General features: G+C 32.7%; 1 long non-coding RNA gene across 1 annotated transcript in view; it reads left to right on the forward strand.

Moving 5' to 3' along the window:
* The window catches only part of LOC136984485 (uncharacterized), a 235,093-nt gene that overhangs the window by 221,989 nt on the left and 669 nt on the right, over positions 1–12,435 (forward strand). The gene's annotated exons all lie outside the window — the stretch shown is intronic.

Below are 12,435 nucleotides of genomic sequence, written 5' to 3' on the forward strand. Positions count from 1 at the left end.
CCCGCTTTGAAAGCAGAAAAAAGTATAAAGATGTCCAAAGCTTCGAAAATATTAGGGAAAAATGGAAAACTCTAGATTCCAACATAAAAGAACATTATATAAACCTAAATAAAGGAGATGGACGAGATATGGGAAAGAAAAGGCGGCACTTCCTCCGGCCGTGTCCGGTCCTTCTCGAATTTTTGCACGAGCGAAAAAACTTCACCTGCCTAAAACCAGTCGTTCGTCATTTATTTTTTACAACTATGTTTCCAACTATTTCTCCAATTATTCCAATAATTTTTCGGAGGAAAAATCAAAATGCCCCGAATTAGGCGCCACAGAAATTCCCAAAAAGTTGGCCCGCTTCCAATGACAGCACGCCACTGTAAGAAAGAAGAAAACAGAAAATACGAAAAAATGGGCAATGACCTGACGTACCAGAGAGAAAAGCATTCAAAGCCAAAGGAAAGGAAAAGAATGGACGACAAATAAGCATATGATGCTCTAATTAAATTAAATTTCGGAAAAAGAATCGCTTATTTGTGTGAACAAAATTTGCATATTTTCCTGAAAATAAAATTTTAACTAAATAATTAAGTTCCATCTTGTTGTAACAAAATGTTAAATAGGTTTTTATAAATGGGTAAAATTACGAAAGGATAGGTTTACACTCATTTATTGCATATATGTATTATATTTCAAAAAAAATAAATAAATAAATAAAAAAAATACGAATTTGGAAATACTGCATTATACAAATAAAAATGTTTGTGTTTTTACAAAAAAATAATTGAAAAGTTTAAAACCTCTGAATGTTTATAATACTATTTATTAATTTTAGTAATACATGAAAATTTTACAGTAAGTTAATTTGTTTAAAACTACAATGAGTTGTTTCCAGTCAAATTATTATAATAAATTTAGAATATATTCAAGATGGCATATTGAAATTTTCGATGTAATTATAGATTTTATAGATTTTGCGTTTTATCGCAAGCGGAAGAATGGACATAATAAGGAAAACAGAAAGCTACAAGGATCTATACTGATATTCGTAAAGTTAAACCAGCGCTGTCCAACTTATCATAGCCCGCGGGCCATATTTTCTTCACCAAACATTTCGGGGGCCAAGAAGGTTGATAAATGAAAAGTCAGTTTATGTTAATTAAAAAAATATTTTATTTATACTAAAAAAAACTTTAAAATATTCGTAATATATTAACGAGAACATTGTGGCCGTAATTTTCACATAGTAAAATAATTTTAATATTAATAATAATAATTTAGTAACATAAATTTATACATAGTAAAATGTACTCGCGGGCCGTAAAAATAATTTGGCGGGCCGTATGCGGCCCGCGGGCCGCCAGTTGGACAGCCCTGAGTTAAACGACGCTGATCCGCAGCATCAACAGCCCACTTAAGAATTCATTTCAGATAATTATAAATATTATAGAAAAACGTAAATAAAACTTAACCTGTTTTTATCTTGTAGCTGTTCATTTTCTTCTTAGTCTACTGTAATATATTTAGTCTATACATATATTGCACATTTTAAACAACTAAACTTTAAAAAGTAACATGTTTTTTAAGTGACTCTTTTAAAAATAATTATGTGGTGACAAGTCATTTCTCTTCGTCATTGTCATCCTTTGAAGTAAAAAAACATCATAGACGGATTTTGAGCTAATAGGAAAGGTATCGGGTTGATTTCGCTTTCTTGGCTTGGCGGTAGGGTTATAACAAGCACAGCAACATGTAACTTCTTACGCATAGGTTGTGTATTGTCTGCCACTTAATACATGTTTGAGAATAGTTTTTAATTACTTTGCTTGTTTGCGATATTTAAATAAAAATGTGAGTTTTGTCCTGCTACTTTTTCCTAGCCAAAATTGTTTTTTTTTCGGTTACCAATATGAAATTTCGTTATGCATTGTTCCGTGAGTGAAGCCGTATCTTACCAAACTAAGATATTAATTACAATATTCATAGGGCTAGTCCATGGTTAGATTTTTTATTCCTAATATTTTTATCATTTTTAGATGATATATAAAGATGTATTGTCTAGTAACTAAATAGTTTTAGGGTACGACTACGCAACCTCTCGCTCGCTCTAAATTCGCGTGTGCACAGTCGCACCCTTATTGTCGGCATATTGTTATCCGCGTTCTAAACTAGACTTATTATACCAGTCGAAGAGGAATCACACGATATTCAATAAAATAGAATATCTGAAATACGAATTCTTAAGTGGGCTGTTGATGCTGCGGATCAGCGTCGTTTAACTTTACGAATATCAGTATGGATCCTTGCAGTTTTCTGTATTCATTATTATGTTCATTCTTCCGCTTGCAATAAAACGCACCAGGCTGACGTTTTGTTTTCCTATTTGACATACTTGAACGTATCTATAATAGTAATAATTCTTTGCTTACATAAACTATATGTATATATTTCGAATATGTAAGGGGCTGTCCATAAATTACGTCTGTATTTTTCTTGAAATCTTCCCCCATTGTCCCAGTTTGTCGAAGTTTCCGTAACCCCTCTCTTCTTAAGATGTCCAACAAAACTCAACCTCCCTCAGAACCTTTATCACTTTATGAATAATAAAATGCATAAACTGTATAAAATTAATGAAATAAAACGGACGTTCATTGAAGTTCAACCCCTCCCGTCCTCCCAGTGTGAACGTCATTTATGGATAGCCCCCCTAAAAGTTTTGTAACAATTCAAACCTAATTAACACGTGACTTACACTAAATTAAAATAAATAAGCACAAAATGAAAAGAATATCTGTTGTTTATTCTTTATTTACTGCAATGATTAGTAAATAGAGGGAAATGATTGAAGGGCAAAGAGGTAGGGGTAGGCCAAGAATGAACTGGTTCAACAACATCAGAAGTGGAAATACTTAACGTATGAAGAGTGCTCAAGAGAAGCACAAGATAGATCATGGTGGTGTGAAATGGTTGTCAACCTCCTGACAGGAGAAGACACTTAAAGAAAGAAAGAAGAAAGATTCTTTATTAGCAAAAGTTCTAATCCCTTATGATTTCTTAGGTATAAATTTACGATTTATGCATCCGTTGTCATTAAAAATTTGTTTTTCCACTTCTTTCCCAAGACTACAAATATTCAAGTACAAAGTAAACGGTTTCAACTTATTTCTACTTAAAATTAAGTAGTAGTTAAATAATTTAGAGATTGGGGAATTAGGGATATAAAACCCTGCTGCAAGAGTAAGAATTTTACTTAAACTGACCCATTCTCTAGCAGAGAACAATGGAGACTGATTTCTTGGTAATGTTATATGTAATAAAGACAGAAATTTTTCCAGTTCAACAAGAGTAACTGAAAGGTTGTAAATTTTGAAAAATTTCCTTGGATACCTGGTCCTGGTCTTTAAAAATCAAATGTCAGACAATCTATTAAGTTTACCATATTTACATTCCTATAGCTATGACGAGAAACGTTTAAAATTTATAATGTTAAAATTTTCAGGTTTATGATTTCAATTCACCAACTAATCTAAAGTGGAAGCAGTTTGCGGTTACGAGATGATACTAAATGATTTATCTTGTCATCAAACAGCAGTAGAATGTTAAAATAAATTATTTTATTAAATACAGTTATTTATGAATTAAATTCTAACGAATTTTTCGAAAGAAATATTCAAAAAAACTGAAATAAATAACAGCTTAGACGTAAAATTCTAGCAAAGAAAGGGGAAAAGAAACTACTGGAAAAGAGATTTAGATGGTTTTTCACGTCAGATAAATCAATCGCTTCAGAGAATGGAGAAGGATTACAAGATAATTCGTTAATCTAGGATGGAAGAAAACTGCTTCGAGTAAATATAACTTAACACGTTTTCCCTTCCTCTTTATCTCTGAGTAAATTTGTTACAAAATGTGTTTGAAAATCTTTTATTCTTTTAATTGTTGACTTCGCGCTCTATGGTCATCACAACGTTTAATCATACCGATCATGGGTTTGACCATGCCCACAATTGACGGCTGATGGAGAGCGGTATAGATTACTCTAGAAATTTATGCAGTTTTTGAGTGCCCGAATTTGATCTCGGGTTCTCCAGAGCGGTTAGTTGATACATAATCTCTTCGCCCATCCGGTTGTCTATGTTTGACATACAGTAGAATTTCTTGCTTTTTAATAATTCTTTTCCTCTGTGAGCATTAAAAGAGCCTTTCTTTACATTAAACAGAAGGTTGAACATAGTCAAGATCGCCTTGATATAATGGTATGATGTAATTTTTTTTAACTTTAATATATAAACTAGACATATTTAACTTAAATATGGTATATAAAACGTTGTTTCTATAATTAAATAATTATAAAAAACTTAATTTAGGCAAAATATCTTATAAAATAGAAGATTTCTATATATTTTTACAACTCTTTTCGTTTTTTAGACACGTAAAGGGTCTTTTCTGTGTGCTCATTAATTTGGTCGAAACCACAGAAAAAGTCGAATGATTAAGAACAAAGACTTTAAATTCACAGCAAATCTATCATAGAAATTTTTGACCAGAATTCAAACTCGAAACCTCCGGAGTCAGATTAAAGCTTCGGCCATTCGGGTTTCACATTTCCTGCTTGATAGTATTTTTTAAAGTACTTTCTCCGCCTTGTGGGCACTAAGAGGGTCTTTTTTCCATGCCCGTTATACGTTTGAAAGGCCCACAATAGAAGCTGCAGAGTAATGAGTGACGGGACCCGACATATCCGAGACAGATTATCCGCGAAAAGTCTCTGGAGATGTTTCGAGTACCCAGAGCGGTAGGGCTGACTTCGAAGATAATTTTTAATTTCTCAGTATGAAATCGCTAAAAAAAAAAATCATATACATTTTTAAATTTGGTCAATTTGTATCTATATATATAATCGAGACGAGTTGATGATGATGATGATAATGATAATCATAATAATAATAATCATTATCATCATCATCAGCGCAGAGCCCAAACGGTTAGGAGTTGAAAGTTGAAATTTGGTACACACTTAGGGTACGTCACGAGAACGCACACTAAGAAGGGATTTTTCGAAATTCCTTCCCACGGGGAGAGGGACAGGATTAAGGCTTAACACTTCCATCAACAATGGAAGTGTTAAGTAACAATGGAAACAAGAGAAAGCGACGTGCAAGATTTACGAGCTCTGGGGGAAAAAAAGAGTAATATGTTAGAACGCATTCGATTTTCAAATTTAAACACATTAGTTCGGTTATTCTCGACCTTTCTTCTTTAGAACATTCGATGAAAATCGAACGATAAAATCAGAACACGTCGTGAAAATCGAACAATATTAAAACATTCGATTTTCAAATTCGACCTTTCTTTAGAAATATTTAGTTTGTTGATGAAATTACTCTTTTTCTTTTGTGACTATAACGTAATAATCTTCGCTATCGTTACTTTTGCCCGAGCAACGCCGGGCCTACCTGCTAGTTTAAAATATTTACGTATGAAAATTTGATTAAAAAATTAAAAAATAATATTGTAAACCGTTTTGGCGCTACAATCGGTAACGTAAATCAAAAATTAATCAGAAAATATTAAAAACTTAAAAATAGAAATTTTTTTTATTTTTGTTGTTTTAATATTTATTTTTATATTAAATATATTAGAATAAAAATTAATTTGAATAATATTTCAGATTCTCCTACAAAATTATTTTAAAACTCCGCATTATCGCTCAGCAGATGGCGAGTTGTAGGCGAGTTTGTACTCCAATGGAGTGAACCGATTCCCTTTTGGGGAGCGCTCCTCAATTCTTCCCTTCACGTGGTGTTTTTTAAATATTTCCAGATTAAAAAATTATTCAGCAATATAAATTTAAAAAATATATGGAAGTGTTAAGCCTAAATCCTGTCCCTCTCCCCCGTGGGGAGGAAAAATGTATGTTATATACATTTTTACTGAATTCCATCTTTATTTGCAATTTAAGTCACATAATATCAAGAAAAAAAATTATTTTACTGAATTTTAGCGTTTATTTAAACAAAGCGAATCAAAATGATAAAACTTAAATTTTGGTAAAATTTTAAATCAATTTTTAAAAAAATAATAAAAATTAAATGATTTTGATCTCTGCTCATGAAAATTTTCATGAAATAATTATATTTCAGCCCATTATGGATTGCACATATCGGATGCATCTTGTACAGCTGTAAAAATAAATAAAAATAAATTAATTTTAGTAAAATCTACAAGAAAAAAATAATGAAAGTAGTAAATATTGATAAAATTACTTTCTAAAAGAAACTCAATAATGTTTATTCCAAAATATATTTCAATCCCTTGGCACTGAAAGATAATTATATTTACTCAAAATACAAAAAGAAAATTAATACAGATAAACACAGTAATTGCTTATTTTTTCATTTTACTTACGATTAAAATAGTAACCAATGCAATGATTCCAGGTATTTTCCAAAATGCGCAAAAGTCACTCTCTCTTACAGTATTATATTGCTTCTGTTTTGGATGAACAATTTTCAGATCTTCGGGCTTTAATTTTTGCTTCATTTTTGCAATATTTTCTTCCAAAATACATAATAATTTATAAATCCATTCCTTCATAATTATCCAGGTAATTTGACTCCATTTGCAAATGATACTCGAAGCTACGTGCATCAATTCGATGAAGTATTCTTGTGCAATGGATGTGTATACTTGCAAACGGAAGAGAAATGTGCAGAAAATATATTTTGTATTATCTAAAATACAGCCCAAGTTTTCTCTAAGCTTGATGTAGAGTGGCGAGAAATAACTCTTCATGCGAGTAGGGAAGCTCAAAATGGATCTTTTAACATTTTCAAACATATCTAGAAATGTTAATTATTATAATTTGAGATTTATATTTAATAATTTACAATGTTTTAAAACAAATGTTTAATTTAGATAATATAAAGAGTAAACATTTAAAGTCTAACCATTAAAATCATCGCACGGCAGCTTTTGACTTTTGCACGAGAAGTAAGATCGACTTTTATCTGTTTTCTCGCCTATATAATAATAATAATGTAATTGTCATTATTATAATTAATGTTTATGAATTTGTTTGTATCAATAATCGTTTGAAATATATATATATATATATATAAATCACCTGGGGTATCTCTTGAAAAGAAACTCAATGCCACAGCACAGAATGAGAAAAAAATTAACAGAAGAAAAATCTTTTTCATCAACTTCATTTTCTACATAAAAATAAAAATAAAATATTTATTAAATTAAAAAAAAACTTATATATGAATATATACGACTGGATGGTGATGCTGTTAAGGCGTCAGCCTACCGCCCTGGGGCAGCCGGGATTGAATCGGAGCCAGCAACATCCAGGAATGTTTCGTGGGTGATCAAATTCCTGATAATTTGAGTCTCGTACCTTACCGCCCGCTGCTCCCATTGTGGGCCTGACTGAACAAGCCTGACTGAATGGGTAGGGAATTTTTTTCGAACCCATTGCCGGTTCGGTCAAGCCCACAGTAGGGCGTTTTATTGCCCATAGGCGAAAAGAGTTTTTAAAAATACGTAAATATAGTGTTTAAAAGTCCAAGAAAAAATATTTTTGAATAAATTTTATAATAATTTGTACAATTACGATAACTTATATAGGGTAGCCTAAAGGTCAGTTAACAGTGAATATACATCGAAAACTGAGTTTAGAAACATGCGCTTTTCTTTTACAAAATCGGTGAAAACAGTTTAAACGCAATTGTTTTTTTTTTTTTTTAGTTAATTTAGTTAATTGCAACCCTGCAATATTAAAAATTAATTAACGAGTTTCCTTAGAAACGAATATAGCAGAAAACAATTCAATGATTTATATTCATTCCGTATTAGTGAAAATATTAAAAACTTTATTCTTTAACTCTCTTTTGATCCTGGTAATGATAAAATATTCATAGTCGCTATTATTTTTTTCTTTATTGAAATGTATGGATTTAAGTAAGCACCAAAGCATTGTATTAAGGCAAGATTTTAATGCACAATATATTAGCTTACATCTATCTCAAAGACATCTCGTCTCACCTTGACGCCTACCCTAATAAACCCATAGCACAACACTATACACCAAAGCTGACACAACCACTCCTTCATTGATTAGCTCTTTACTTGCTTTGGCAATTTCTTGTTTCGATCAAATCCTCCCACGACACTAACTCTACAAAGCCCAGATATTAATTCCCATGAAATTTCTCCAACTATTAGATCGAAACACCCTCAAAACTACGTTAGTTTAACCCGTTTATATCGAATTTATCATAAATCCGGCTTATAAACTATAATCTTTAGACGAAAAATTGAACAAATTCGTATTATTTTGGCTCAACTTAACCTATTATTATCCCAAATTTATTGTAAATTAATGCACGTTCTATGGAAGTAATTAAGTCGAATTTTTTCTTACCTTTTATAACTAAAAACACGAGATTCGCCTTCAAAACAACCGGAATTTATTGTTTTAATCAACACTAATATATTTTTATTGTAACAAAAGAATTAAAGAAACTATTATCATTCATTGTTACAATAACAGAGAATACAAACAGACTTATTAAGTTAATGTACAGTTGATGAATTGTGTATAAGCGCTGCTTAAATATGATTATCAATTTTATTTCTGCGTAAATGTTTAATAAATATATCATAATTAACCGTATTTTAATAATTAAAAGCAATATTTCACTGCTAGCAGTTGAAAGTTAAAATCGTAAACTTTAACTGTCAACGTTTCAATTTGCTTTTGTTTGAGGTGAAACGGAAAAAAAAGGTTTATTTTTAAGTTCTTTACTGATTCATTGAATGCAATTTTCGCTTAGAAACAGCTTTGACATTCATTATTACATTAATAGGATTTTTCTTCTTCTTCTTCCTCTTCTTCTTCCTTCCTCTGTAGCCCTTTGACGTGTCATTCTAAATGCCATTATTCTTTCGTATTTCAGCATCAAACGATGGAGATGAAAGCTTGAAATTTTCTTTTATAAAAATACATTTTTAAAATTATTATTTTAAAATATAATGAATTTAAATAAACAATTCATTTTCTAAAGTAAAAATTTATAAATAAACTATGAATGTACTGAAAATAAACTGTAATTTACGATAAAATTTGTTATTTCTTAGAGTAAGTAATGATAAAAATCTTTACTTAATGCTTTATATAAGATTAAAATAGAGTTTATAACAGGATAAAATAATTTTAAATCATTTATAAAGTTAAAGTCGTTAATTTAATACTGTTTCCATAAAGTTATCATTAGGATTACTGTTATCTTCCACGCATTCTGCACTCATTGCATTATAATTCTGATTTTACTAGCTAATAGTGATGAATTATACTATTGAAAATTACATAAATATTAAATGTTGCATCTTAAAATTATATACAAGTTATTTAATTTATGCTGAACTCTAGAGCTTCTTTTTGTATTGGGGCGAAGCTTACTTTCAGGGGCGATTCTATACCTTATCGTGATTCTGTGAGGACTGGGTTAAACCGGCCCAACAGATTTTAAATTTTATTGTTCAAATCCCCTCTGGAGATATCGGAGAAGCGATCAAAATTCAAAGGATGTGCAGCCTTCCGCCGTCGACCCGCACTTCCCTCCTCTCCGGATCCGACCTTGAGTCACGGAGATCGACTCATCACCCTCCGTCGCGATTGGTGATCGCAGCGGACGAGACCTGGAGTATATAAAGGGGGGAGATATCTAAGAACGGGGTCGCTGAAGGTCCGCATAAGACGCCTGACCCATAGGATCAGTCTCGAGAATCGAGGGCCGAACCCCCGAAGCCACCGAAGCCCGCCGACGACGAGCCGCCCCGACCGATCCTCCTGCTTACTTCCACGACCGGAGAACCTCCTGGGAGTCGAGACGATTTCACCTTCGATTCCAACCGAGATATCAGAAGACGAGGTATGATCCCCCCAACATTTGTAAAACTCTCTCTCTCTCTCGCGATTAGGGACAGGACGCGTTAGATGTCTGTATTTTGTTTGTCCGTCTAAATAAATCGTCATGTGTTTTCATCCTGGGTCCGTTTATTCGAATATCGCCGTAAACTTATCGACGAACCCACACACTTCCTCCACTCGACTTGACAATTAATTACCCAATCCCGACGAGTCGGGATATCATAAAAATTTAGCCATCCTTGACAGTGGGGTGGGTCTTACCGACCTGAACGCCGACAAAAAGGGGGTACGACTCCGTCCTACCTCCCGGCGTTCCCACAATTCAAAGCCTAAAATATTGTTATATTTACAAATTAATCGTTTGGAAAGATGTAATTTTTCATAACCAGTTATTTTTTGTACTATTTAATTAAAAAAATTAATAAATCAGAAAATAATTAAATATTTTCCTTATTTTTACCTCTCCAATTAATGCTTGGGAAAAAAGTTTTAATTACGGAAGAAAAAAATGTTTCAAGGTAATTAACTAATTTTTGTAAATAATATCAAATTAAAAATCATCAATTTAACCGTTTATAAGATTAATTTTTTTCTTAATTATATTTAATTAAATGACAATTTCCGGTTGCAAGTGGCGTAACGGAGATTTTAATTAAAATCAACGAGGGTTTCCCTTTCGGATAACCAATTATATGTTTATTAATTTGCTTTAACGAACATTTAAAAATTCTATTAAACAAATATTTAATGTGCTTAATTATTTGTCGGTTAATTAGAATCTAACTTTTAGCCCCTTTTACGCTCTCTGGCTCTTCACTCTTGATGTTTATGATGAATGATCAGCTTCTGTTTTCGTGCACCAGATGGCGTGCCGCCGTCTCTAGCTTCATCCCATCTTCGTCATCTGCTCCGTTTTATTAATGACAATCTCTGCCACCTTTCATCTATCACCCCGAATATTTTAACGTCACACTAAATTTTGTATTCTTATATAACAATGTTCGAAGTTCGAAGTTCGGAACCGTCGAGCTTTTTCGCTAGAGAAAAAATTTCGCCACCAATCGTATTCCCGCTAGTTGTCACGTGGTTCTTGTTGTTTTCAAGATGGCTACAGAAACTTCCTACGCAATAGAGTAAATGTTGTAATTACGGATGTTTAATATTCCTCTCACCCAGCATCGTTTTCTTTTTGACGTATCATTCTTTCTCAGTAAATAAACAAACGTGGTTAACGACGGAATGTCGGAAGCGGCCATTTTGTTTTTCGAAATGACGTTTTCTCTCGCTTGCAAATGATTGGCTCCTTAAAATTCGCAATCGCTTTTGGTTGTATAGGTCAATTTCGCCAAGCGAATAAAAATCGCTTTTCGCATTCGCTTTCGCTATTGTGAATTAAGCTTAAGAGAGAGAAAGTTGTCCAGAATCGCGTTTAGAGAGACGCGATGATCTCTCGAGACGTAAACAAATGATTAGCCAATCAGCAACCGGCTTGTGAAAGACGAGAGACGATGACCAGAATAGGGCCCGTGTATTCGCTACCACCGTATAAACATTCAAGCGGCCGGATGGCCGAGCGGTCAAGGTTAGCAGCCTACCGCCCTGGGGGACCCGGGATCGAATCCGGACGGGTCGAAAAATCCCCAGGAATTTTTCGGGGGTTGTCCGTCCGGATATGTCGGTCCCCGTCCCTCACCACCCGGCCGCCCCATTGTGGGCCTGGCCGAACCCATAATAGGCTTGCTGTAAGAGGCCCTCTTAGTGCCCACTGGGCGTAAAAATTACTATTAATTTTATGTTTTTATATTCATTGCGAACACGTTATATAAGAGTTAATATAATTATACCAAAAAAAAAATTTAACTCTCTGAAAATTCACTTTTTAAAACAAAATTAGCATTCGATAAATAACTTCGACAATAGCCGAAAATGTATTCTTAATAACTAAAACTCAAGCGTTTTTAAACACTTACTGAAACATCAAACACCTTCTATCGCTGAGAAATGTTTATTTGACGAAACACTAACGTTTTCAGCCTAATAGAATGGGCCATCTTCAGGTGTAATTGAATTCGAACGTATTTTAAAATTGTAACGATAGAACGTCCGAACATTATACATTCAAATTTAAAACGATAATAATAGATAAATTAACAAATAAATAACAAAATAAAATATACTAAATACACTGAAGCAACAACGATATAAATAATATAATAAAATGAATACATAAAAATGCATCAAAATATAAGGGTACGGACTAAGAATTTTTATATTTTAATTTTTTCATGAAGTGTACATTCTCTTGACGTACCCTATTAAAATGCAATCAAAAATGCAAAAAACCGCATCTAAAATAGTATAATGGAAGCCGAGTTCTTCACGGTAAGCCTTAATCCTCTCCCTCCCCCCGGTGGGGGAAGGGAATTTCGACATGTATATTATATAAAAACACGTGCGTATTCGATTGCAACGTTGTCAAACTTTCAAAGGAATCAGTAGGAACAAAC

This window comes from Centruroides vittatus, unplaced genomic scaffold, assembly GCF_030686945.1.
Source record: "Centruroides vittatus isolate TY-2023 unplaced genomic scaffold, ASM3068694v2 contig_920, whole genome shotgun sequence".
In the NCBI taxonomy this organism is placed as follows: domain Eukaryota; kingdom Metazoa; phylum Arthropoda; class Arachnida; order Scorpiones; family Buthidae; genus Centruroides; species Centruroides vittatus.